The sequence below is a fragment of the Ornithorhynchus anatinus genome, chromosome X3 (genome assembly GCF_004115215.2).
Source record: "Ornithorhynchus anatinus isolate Pmale09 chromosome X3, mOrnAna1.pri.v4, whole genome shotgun sequence".
Taxonomy (NCBI): domain Eukaryota; kingdom Metazoa; phylum Chordata; class Mammalia; order Monotremata; family Ornithorhynchidae; genus Ornithorhynchus; species Ornithorhynchus anatinus.
Genome location: NC_041751.1, coordinates 32,436,725 through 32,447,536, shown reverse-complemented (window position 1 = coordinate 32,447,536; position 10,812 = coordinate 32,436,725). Strand labels below are relative to the sequence as shown.

General features: G+C 53.2%; 3 non-coding genes across 3 annotated transcripts; 1 reads left to right on the top strand and 2 right to left on the bottom strand.

Moving 5' to 3' along the window:
* Positions 1-4,838: 4,838 nt before the first annotated feature.
* Positions 4,839-4,910, bottom strand: TRNAD-GUC. Its single transcript has one exon. It is a non-coding gene; the product is annotated as a tRNA-Asp (tRNA).
* A 1,222-nt stretch (positions 4,911-6,132) lies between these two features.
* Positions 6,133-6,215, bottom strand: TRNAL-CAG. The gene has a single exon. It is a non-coding gene; the product is annotated as a tRNA-Leu (tRNA).
* Positions 6,216-7,905: 1,690 nt separating this feature from the next.
* TRNAK-CUU lies at positions 7,906-7,978 on the top strand. Its single transcript has one exon. It is a non-coding gene; the product is annotated as a tRNA-Lys (tRNA).
* Positions 7,979-10,812: the final 2,834 nt, after the last annotated feature.

Genomic DNA, 10,812 nt, shown 5'->3' with positions numbered 1-10,812 from the left:
GAGAGAGGTAGAGATAGGGAGAGAGGGGCAGAGGCAAAGAGAGACAGAGACAGAGAGAGACGGGGATAGAAATACAGAGACAGGGAGAGGCAGAGGGAGCCAGGGATAGAAATATAGAGACAGGATGAGAGAGAGACAGAGGCAAAGAGAGACAGAGCCAGGGGTAGAAATTTAGAGACAGAGAGAGGCAGAGGCAAAGAGAGACACAGACCAAGAGAGACAGGGAGAGAGATAGAGGCAAAGAGAGACAGAGGCAGGCGGGGGTGGAAATTTAGAGACAGAGACAGGGAGAGACAGGGAGAGAGAGGCAGAGGCAGAGAGAGACAGGGATGGAAATACAGAGACAGAGAGGAAGAGACAGGGAGAGGCAGAGAGAGACAGAGACAGACAGGGAGAGAAATATAGAGACAGAGGCAAAGAGAGACAGGGACAGACAGGAGTAGAAAGACAGAGACACGGAGAGAGGAAGAGACAGGGAGGCAGAGAGAGACAGGGGTAGAAATAGAGAGACACAGAGGGGGGGGGAGGAGGGGGGCCAGAGAGGGGGGCTTGGGGCTAGAGTGTCGCCGGGGCCGCAGCGCAGCAGCAGCCGCAGCGGGCCGCCCCTTCCCCCCCCGCCCCCCGTCCCTCCCCCCGGGCCGCGGGCCGCGGACTCACGGCTGCGGGGTCGGGTCGGGGCCGGGGTCGGGGTCGGGGTCGGGGATGGGGGTGGGCGCTGCCCGCGGGCCCCAGCCGGGCCCCGGCCGGGACGCCCGCACCGCCGCCCTGCAGCGCCACTTCCGGGGCCCCTCTAGGCTGCCGGAGGCCTCGCCGTCTCGGTGCCCCCGGCCGGCGCCCGGCGCCCGACGCCACGGCCGAGGCGGGATGGCGGTGACGTCACCACGCCGCCTCCCCCCGGGGCCCCAATAGGCAGGAGGGGGCGGGGCCGGGCCGGCAGCCGCTCCTCCCGGGCGGCGGTGATAATGAGAATCATAATAAAAATGGTAATGATAAGAACGGTATCCGGGAAGCAGAAGCAGCTTGGCTTGGCGGGTTGTGGCCCAATTGGTCTTTCCAAGCGCTCACTACAGTGCTCTGCGTTCATTCATTCGGTCGTGTTTACGGAGCGCCTTTCCAAGCGCTCACTACAGTGCTCTGCGTTCATTCATTCATTCGGTCGTATTTACGGAGCGCCTTTCCAAGCGCTCACTACAGTGTCCTGCGTTCATTCTTTCATTCATTCGGGTGTATTTACGGAGCGCCTTTCCAAGCGCTTACTACAGTGTTCTGCATTCATTCATTCATTCAGTTATGGAACGCCTTTCCAAGCGCTCACTACAGTGTTCTGCATTCTTGGCTCAGTGGAAAGAGCACGGGCTTTGGAGTCAGAGGTCATGAGTTCGAATCCCAGCTCTGCCACTTGTCAGCTCTGTGACCGTGGGCAAGTCACTTCACTTCTCTGGGCCTCAGTTACCTCATCTGTAAAATGGGGATTAAGATTGTGAGCCCCAAGTGGGACATCCCGATTCCCCTGTGTCTACCCCAGCGCTTAGAACAGTGCTCGGCACATAGTAAGCGCTTAACAAATACCAACATTATTATTATTATTGCATTCATTCATTCATTCAGTTATGGAACGCCTTTCCAAGCGCTTACTACAGTGCTCCGACTCAGTGTTCTGCATTCTTTCATTCATTCGGTTGTATTTATGGAGCGCCTTTCCAAGCGCCTACTACAGTGCTCTGTATTCATTCATTCAGTTGTATTTACGGAGCGCCTTTCCAAGCGCTCACTACAGTGTCCTGCATTCATTCTTTCATTCATTCGGTTGTATTTACGGAGCGCCTTTCCAAGCGCCCACTACAGTGTCCTGCATTCTTTCATTCATTCGGTCGTATTTACGGAGCCCCTTTCCAAGCGCTCACTACAGTGTTCTGCATTCCTTCGGTCATTCATTCGGTTGTATTTACGGAGCGCCTTTCCAAGCGCCTACTACAGTGCTCTGCATTCATTCATTCATTCGGTTGTATTTATGGAGCACTTACGGTGTGCAGAGCACTGTTCTAAGCGCTCGGGAGAGGACAGTTCGGCAACAGATAGAGACAGTAACTGCCCAACAGCGGGTCGAAAAGGGGGAGACGGACAGCAAAACGAAACAAGTAGTCACTCAGTACACCGCCCACAGCAAGCGCTCAATAAATAGGAATGAATAGTAGGAAGGGCACGGTCTTGAGTTCCAGTGCCGACTCCGCCACTTGTCAACCGTCTCCGGGCCTCATCTGTCGAATGGGGATAATGATAATAATGCTGGCATTTGTTAAGCGCCTACTATGTGCCGAGCACTGTTCTAAGCGCTGGGTTAGATACGGGATAATCAGGTTGTCCCACGTGAGGCTCACAGTTCATCCCCATTTTACAGGTGAGGGAACCGAGGCCCAGAGAAGTGAAGTCACTCGACCACAGTCACACAGCTGACAAGTGGCGGAGCGGGGATTCGAACCCATTACCTCTGCCTCCCAAGCCCGGCCTCTTTCCACTGAGCCACGCTGCTGTGAGCCCCACGTGTTGATCTCGCCTCTACCCCAGCGCTTAGAACAGCGCTTGGCACATAGTGAGCGCTTAACGGATACCATCACTATTGTTATCCTGTGCGGGCACCGTACTGAACGCCGGGGTACATACGAGCAGATCGCGTCGGACCCAATCCCCGTCCCATTTTACAACCGCTGGACCCTCGTGCTAATAATGATAATAGCGGTATTTGTTAAGCGCTTACTATGTGCAGAGCACTGTTCTAAGCGCTGGGTAGACACAGGGTCACCAGGTGGTCCCACGGGGGGCGCCCAGTCTTCATCCCCATTTTCCAGATGAGGTCACTGAGGCCCGGAGAAGTGAAGTGACCGGCCCACAGTCACCCAGCTGACAAGAGGCAGAGCCGGGATAACAGATAATACTCGGTGAGCGCTTACTACGCGCCAGCACCGTACTGAGAGCCGGGGCGGAGACAGGCAAGTCGGGTGGGACACGGTCCCCGTCCCACGTGGGGCTCCCAGGCTCGACCCCATTTTCCAGATGAGGGAACCGAGGCGCAGAGAAGGGAAGTGACCTGCCCGAGGTCACGCGGCAGACACGTGGCGTCCTCTCGGCGACGCCGTGCGGCTCGTACCTTCCTACCAGCTGAACGCCCCCCCCCCCCCCCCCCCGAAGGAGGCCTACTTGGGTCTCCCCTCCCTCTCCCTCCCCTGACCTTTCCCATGGGGAAGGGAACAGGAGGAGCGGGACATCCATCAGTCGGTGACATTTACTTACTGGGTGAGGAGCCCTGTGCTAAGCGCTTAAAAATAACGACAATAACTGAGGTTTTCTTAAGCGCCGACCACGTGCCGAGCACCGTCTAATCACTCGCGCCGATCTACCTCTCTCTCTGTGTGCTGACAACTGTTGGAAGGGGGAGATGCAGACATTAATATAGAGTCGAGAGATCATAGGTGAATGCTGGGAATAAGATCCCCGCGTCGGCCGGGAATCGAACCCGGGGCGACCGCCCGGAAGGCAGCCGCGCTCGCCACTGCGCCGCCACCGCCGGTCTACCCTCGATCCCCTTCGTCGCTCTAACAGAGACGGTGGGATCCCGTGAGCCTGGGGTCTTTTGGGGGCTGAGGGAGAAGTCCAGTGAGTCGTCCCTCACGCTGCTGATCCGAGTTTCCCCGAGACAGCGCTGGCTCCTTCACAGAGAGTGTTTCCTCGGCGATCACCGGCTTCCAATTCGGAGTTTTCACCCCCGTCCCGAGGCTGGGAGTTGGTTTTTGTTTAAATTTTAACTTCCTTTTGGCTCTGAATATCTGCACAGCGTTGGGCGAATACACGCCACCACGATGACATTGACTCCGTGACTCAGTCACCTCATCTGTAAAATGGGGATGGACACTCTGAGCCCCACCTGGGATAGAGAGAAGCAGCGGGCTCAGCACCGTGCTCGTTCGTCTATATTATTTATTACCCTATTTATTTTATGAATGAGGTGTATATCTCCTTGATTCGATTTATCTTGACGACGTTGTCTTGTTTTGTTTCGTTCCGTTGGGCCTTGCCGTCGGCCTCCCCCGTTTAGACCGTGAGCCCGTCGCTGGGCGGGGAGGGTCTCGATCCGTTGCCGAGTTGTCCATTCCGAGCGCTTAGTACAGTGCTCTGCGCACAGTAAGCGCTCGATAAATACGATCGGCTGAATGGAAAGAGCACGTGCTGGGGTGTCAGAGGTCGTGGGTGCGAATCCCTGCTCCTCCCCTTGTCAGCCGTGTGACTTGGGGCAGCTCAGCCTCTCTGGGCCTCGGTTTCTTCAGCTGTAAAATGGGGATTAAGACCGTGAGCCCCTTGTGGGACCACCTGATAGCCTTTCATAATAATAATAATAATGATGGTATTTGTTAAGCGCTTGCTATGTGGAGAGCAGCGTACTAAGCGCTGGGGAAATACAATTCGGCAGCAGAGACAATCCCCGCCCGACAACGGGCTCACAGTCTAAAAGGGGGAGACAGCAAAACGAAACAAGGAGACAGGCACCGATACCATCGAAATAAATAGATATTCGTTCAGTGGTATTTACTGAGCGCTTACTATGTGCAGAGCACTGTACTACGCGCTTGGAACGTACACTATGGCACCAGATGGAGCCGATGCCTGCCCAGTGACGGGCTCCCAGATCGATACACATCATTAATAAAAGAGAATAATAAATGACATATCGTACCTTGTACCTACTCCGGCGTTGGGCACAACCCTTGGCACATAGTGAGCGCTTATTAATAAATACCGTTATTACGATTATTTTGCCAGGAAAGGGAAGGAAAAGACACATTCTCCTCCCCGTCGGGGAATCGAACCCCGGTCTCCCGCGTGACAGGCGGGGATACTCACCACTATACTAACGAGGAAGGCACGGAAACGGTTTCTGACGTCCTAGTAGACGGAGTCGACTGATGCCGTTTTTCCCTGGTTCACTAAAGAGAACGCTACAATTAAGCCGGATAATAATATGAAGAATGATGGCACTTGCGAAGCGCTGACTCTGTGCCGAGCTCCATACTAAACGCTGAGGAGGCCACACCTCAACAGAATTGGCAAACACGTTCCCTGCCCAAAACGAGCTTTCCGTCTAAAGGGGGAGACAGATATTAATACGAATACGGAAATAATTTATAATGCACCATTGAAAGATGCGGACGTTAAGTTCCGTGGGCCTAAAGGTCACAGATCCGAGGGGATAGAAGACGTAGAAGGGAACTCCGACATGGCAAAGGAAAATCGCTGGTCAGCGAAGAAGAACTTCCCCGGGGTTTAGACCGCTCGTCATCAAGTGTCGAACGATAGCTGATTTAAGTCATTGGCCTAATAGTCCAGGGCTTCTCGCAGCAAATGGTAGCGTCCTTTGCGTCATCTCCTCGGAGGGAAGCTCTTCGGTTAAAAACTCACCGAGAGGAAAGCGAGATCGCAATCTCCCGCCACCGCCGGTGTCCGACGGAGTCGCCCATCTGTGGGAAATTGGAACTTGCCAGCACAGCCCAAGATCCCAAATTAATAATAACGACGGCATCTGCTAAGCGTCCACCACGTGCCGAGCACTGTTCTAAACGCTGGGGTAGCTACAAGGTCATCAGGTCGTCCCACGCGGGGCTCCCAGTCTTCGTCCCCCTTTGACAGATGAGGTCACTGAGGCCCGGAGACGTGAAGTGGCTTGGCCAAGGTCACACAGCCGACAAGTGGGGGAGTCGGGATTAGAAACCACGTCCTCCGACTCCTAAGACCGGGCTCGTCCCACTGAGCCACGTTGCTTCCATTCAAATCACTCCTCCGCCGGGCGCCTCTTCCTCCTGCATTCTACGCTTTCGTTCATCCGGTGGTATTTACCGAGGGCTTCCTGGGTGCAGAGCGCTGTACTAAGCGCTTGGAAAGTAGAATTCGGCAACTGAGACCATCCCTACCCCCAGACGGACTCGGAGTCCAGAAGATGGGGTGATAAACAGGTTGGGGAGTGTCCAAAGTATCCAACCGAAGAGTTGAACAAAAAAAACCACTTCGTATTAGGATCCTACGGCCTTGGCCTGTTTGGGAACGGCCCAAGTTGGAACCCTCAGGAACGAAAGTAAAATGAAAATCTGTCGGAAGTGGGATTCGAACCCACGCCTCCAGGGGAGACCGCGACCTGAACGCGGCGCCTCAGACCGCTCGGCCATCCTGACTCATAATTTAATATCTTCGGACATTCCCCAACAACTGCCGTCTCAGAGCAACACGGAGCCGTGTCCGTGACTCCGATTTGTCTTAATAATAATAATGATAACGGTGGTATTTCTTAAGCGCTTACTCTGTGCCAAGCACTGATATAAGGTCATCATGTGGTCCCACGTGAGGCTCCCAGTCTTAGTCCCCATTTTCCAGATGAGGTCACCGAGGCACAGAGAAGTGAAGTGACTTGCCCAGCGTCACCCAGCTGATAAATGGGGGAGTCGGGATTAATAATAACGATAGTGGTATTCGTCAAGCGCTTACTACGTGCGAAGCACGGTTCTAAGTTCTGGAGTAGATACAAGGTAATCAGGTCGTTCCACGTGGGGCTCACGGTCTTTTAATCCCCATCTGACAGATGAGGTCACTGAGGCCCAGAGAAGTGAAGTGAATTGATCAAAGTCACACAGCTGAGAAATGGGGAAGTCTGAATTAGAACCCATGACCTCGGTTAAAGCCTTTCTCTCTAGGATGGGAAGGAGGGAAACACGCACATAGGGAAGGAGGGGAAAGGGGTCAAAAACCCGTCGCGGCATCGCCGCTTCCTCCGTCCCCATCCCCGAGTTGGCTACGGCCGTGGTCTGGGCTGGACTGGAGTAAATGAACCGAGAAAGATTCCCTGCCTTCGAAAGAAGGATTTGCAGAAAGACAGAGAAAAACGCAGCGGGCCGAAACCCGGGATGGAACCGGGGACCTTTAGATCTTCAGTCGAACGCTCTCCCGGCTGAGCTGTTTCAACCTATTTGCAAAAATCTTCTCGACGACGATCCTCGCGTTGTAAGAAGTTGAAACGTGGAGCTTTTTTATTCATTTAATCGTATTTATTGAGCGCTTGCTGTGAGCAGAGCACTGCACTAAGCGATCGGGAAGTATAATTTTATTTTCATTACCCTATTCGTTTCGTTAATGAAACGTACGTCGCCTCGATTCTATTTAGCCGCCACTGCTTTTAACGAGATGTTCCTCCCCTCGACCCTATTTATCGCCGTCGTTCTCGTCCGTCCGTCTCCCCCGATTAGACCGTCAGCCCGTCGGACGGCAGGGACCGTCTCTATCTGTTGCCGACTTGTTCATTCCAAGCGCTTAGTACAGTGGTTCTGCCCGTAGTAAGCGCTCAATAGATACTACTGAATGAACGAAGGAATAATTCTGCGACAGAGACGGCCCCTACCTAATAACGGGCTCAGGGTCTGGAAGCGGGGAGACGAACAACCAAAGAGAAGACGGATGTGGCGGAGAGATGTGAGAGCACTGCCTCTTAGAGCCCCTTGGAGGATTTCTGCTCAACAGCCTGCCTTCCCAACCGTAGCGCTTAGTTCAGTGTCCGGCACATAGGAAGGGCTTAACAAATGCCATCATTCTTAATGTCATTATTACCAGCGCTTAGAACGGAGCTTGGCCCGCGGTAAGAGCTTAACAAACGCCATCATTATTACTGTCATTATTACCGGCGCTTGGAACAGTGCTTGGCGCACAGTAAGGGCTTACCGGATGGCATAACCATTACTGTCATGGTCACCAGCGCTCAGAACAGTGCTCGGGCCGAAGTAGTAAGTCGTCAACAAATACCGTCGTCATTATTTATTACAGGCGTGGTCCCCAAACGGCTTCCTTCATCTCCCGAGGAAAGGGGGTCGGGGAGGTGACCGGCTAGCTCAGTCGGTAGAGCATGAGACCCTTAATCTCAGGGTCGTGGGTTCGAGCCCCACGTTGGGCGCGGTCTTCTTGCATTGACTGAGGGGACACGTGAGAAGGAAGGCTTTGCGGAAACTCCCTGGTCAGGAATGGCGACGAGGATCGTGGATTGCGACTGTCTCATGTCTACCCCAGTGCTTAGTACAGTGCTCTGCACGCAGTTATGATATCACGTATATGATCGTGTATGATTCACGTATACGGTTCACACGCGAGAAGGACACACGTGACACGTGAGAAGGAAGGCTGTTCGGAAACTCCCTTCTCAGGAATGGCGACGAAGATCGTGGATTGCGACTATCTCATGTCTACCCCAGTGCTTAGTACAGTGCTCTGCACGCAGTTATGATATCACGTATATGATTCACGTATACGATTCGCGAAGACCAAAGCAGTATACTGGCCTCCGTGAGAACTCAAAGGTAGAGCGTTCTCCAAGTCGGTAAAGACGTCGTCATATTTCTCCTTCCCCCTGGGCTATGGTGAATTTATTTATGGTGAATTTATATCATTTCATCTCTCCTTCTGTGTCTGTCACCAATCTCCCCTCCCTCTTTGAATTTTATTCTGAGATAGATAAATAGAGGGATAGGGAACGGCTCTAATTCTCACCTGTGAATTCTTTCCTATCGCTCAGTACTGGACTGGGCACATACTAAGTGTTCAGTCAATACTATTCCTTCCACTAGCCAAGATCAGAAAAGGGATGGTAGAATGTAAAAAGCTGGGTATCTTAGAGTGCTCAAGAAGGGTTTGAGATAGATGAATGGAAAATGGGTACATAATGGGAAATAGGAGAGACGGTAGATGAGCCCCATGTGGGACACCGGATCTGTCTGTGATAATAATAATAACGATGATGTTGGTATCCGTTAAGCGCTTACTGTGTGCCGAGCACTGTTCTAAGCGCTGGGGGTAGACACAGGGGAATCAGGTTGTCCCACGTGGGGCTCACAGTCTTCATCCCCGTTTTCCAGATGAGGAAGTGAAGTGACTTGCCCAAAGCCACACAGCTGACAAGGGGCCGAGCCGGGATTCGAACCCATGACCTCTGACTCCAAAGCCCGGGCTCTTTCCGCTGAGCCACGCTGCTTCTCCTCTACTCAGCCCAGCACTTAGTACAGTGCCTGGCACATAGTAAGCACTTAATAAATGCCATAATTATTATTAGTATTGATGCAGATTGGCCAGAACTTGTGTTTTTCCTATACATTTTGGGTAGAAGAGGAATTAGGGAACATTCTTCTGACAATGCTCACCTGCCTGCATCTAACATGATGTGATATCGGAATAAAGAGTCATCGCGTCAGGTTTCATGTACTACATTTTTTTTACAATGTTAGGAGCTTACTGTGCGCCGGGCACCGTACCAAACGTCGGGGTGGATAAAAGCAAATTGGATTGGACACACTCCCTGTCCCACTTGGGGCTCCCAGTCTCAATCCCCATTTTCCAGATGAGGTAACTGAGGCGCAGAGAAGTGACTTGTCCAAGGTCACGCGGCAGACACGCGGAGGAGCCGGGATCAGAATCTGGGTCCCTCTGACTTTCAGGCCCGTGCTCTATCCACGGTCAAGCTGTTCCTACGTAGCGAGCTTTTTGGAATTCGGTGGGAATGTTTCTCTAATCTCCTCCCACTTCGGGAGTTTAGAATAGTTACGCTTACCCTTGATCTGCTCCAGTAGAGCAAGGGAAGAAGGGGAAATATCCTCCTCGCATAGGGGGCGGAAAAGATTCAAAGGGGAGACAGAAGGGGACAGTTAGAGGAGAAGAATTGGAGGATCCTGTGATCCAAAGGGCCTCAGCTACTTTCATGGTGTTCCTGTGAATAATAATAAGAAGAAGAATGGTATTCGTCAAGCGCCAGGCTCTGAACTGATGCCTTATGTAAGGGTTTGGAGTGAACGCCCACCCCGCACGGTCCGCTCCTCCGCCGCCCGCCCCCTCGCCGTCCCCCGGTCTCGCCCGTCCCGCCGTCGACCCCCGGGCCGCGTCCTCCCGCGGTCCCGGAACGCCCTCCCTCCTCGCCTCCGCCAAACTCGTTCTCTTCCCCTCTTCGAATCCCTACTTAAAGCTCACCTCCTCCGAGAGGCCTTCCCGGACTGAGCTCCCCCCTCTTTCCCTCTGCTCCCTCTACCCCCTCCCTTCACGTCTCCGCAGCTAAGCCCTCTTCTCCCCCATTTCCCTCCGCTCCTCCCCCTCTCCCGTCCCATCCCCTCGGCACCGTGCTCGTCCGCTCGACCGTATAGATCTTCATCACCCTATTCATTTTGTTTAATGAGATGTACGTCGCCCCGATTCTATTTATTTGCTATCGTTTCAATGAGATGTTCTTCCCCTCGACTCTATTTATCGCCATCGTTCTCGGCTGCCCGTCTCCCCCGATTGGACCGCGAGCCCGTCGGAGGGCGGGGACCGTCTCTATCCGTTGCCGATCTGTCCATTCCAAGAGCTTAGTACAGTGATCTGCACATAGTAAGCGCTCAATAGATACTATTGAATGAATGAATGAATGAACGAGCGCCCATTTTGCAGGTTGGAGAACCTTTTAGTGGACATTTTACCGATTCGACGTCTTCGCCTTGCAGTGGGGTGGTCTAGTGGAAAGAACGGAGGACTGGGAGTCAAGAGACATGGGTTTTCATCCCTCTTCCGCTCTTTGCCTGCAGGGCGACCTTGGGAAAGTCAGTAAACTCCCCTGTGCCTCTGTTTCCTCATAGGTGAAATGGGGGAGTGAATACCAATTCACCTCCCTTGGACTGTGACTGCCGTGTGAGAAAGGGACTGAGTCTGATTTGATCGCATCTACGGCGGCGTTCAGCACAGCCCTCGATCCGTAACGATCAATGGTATCTG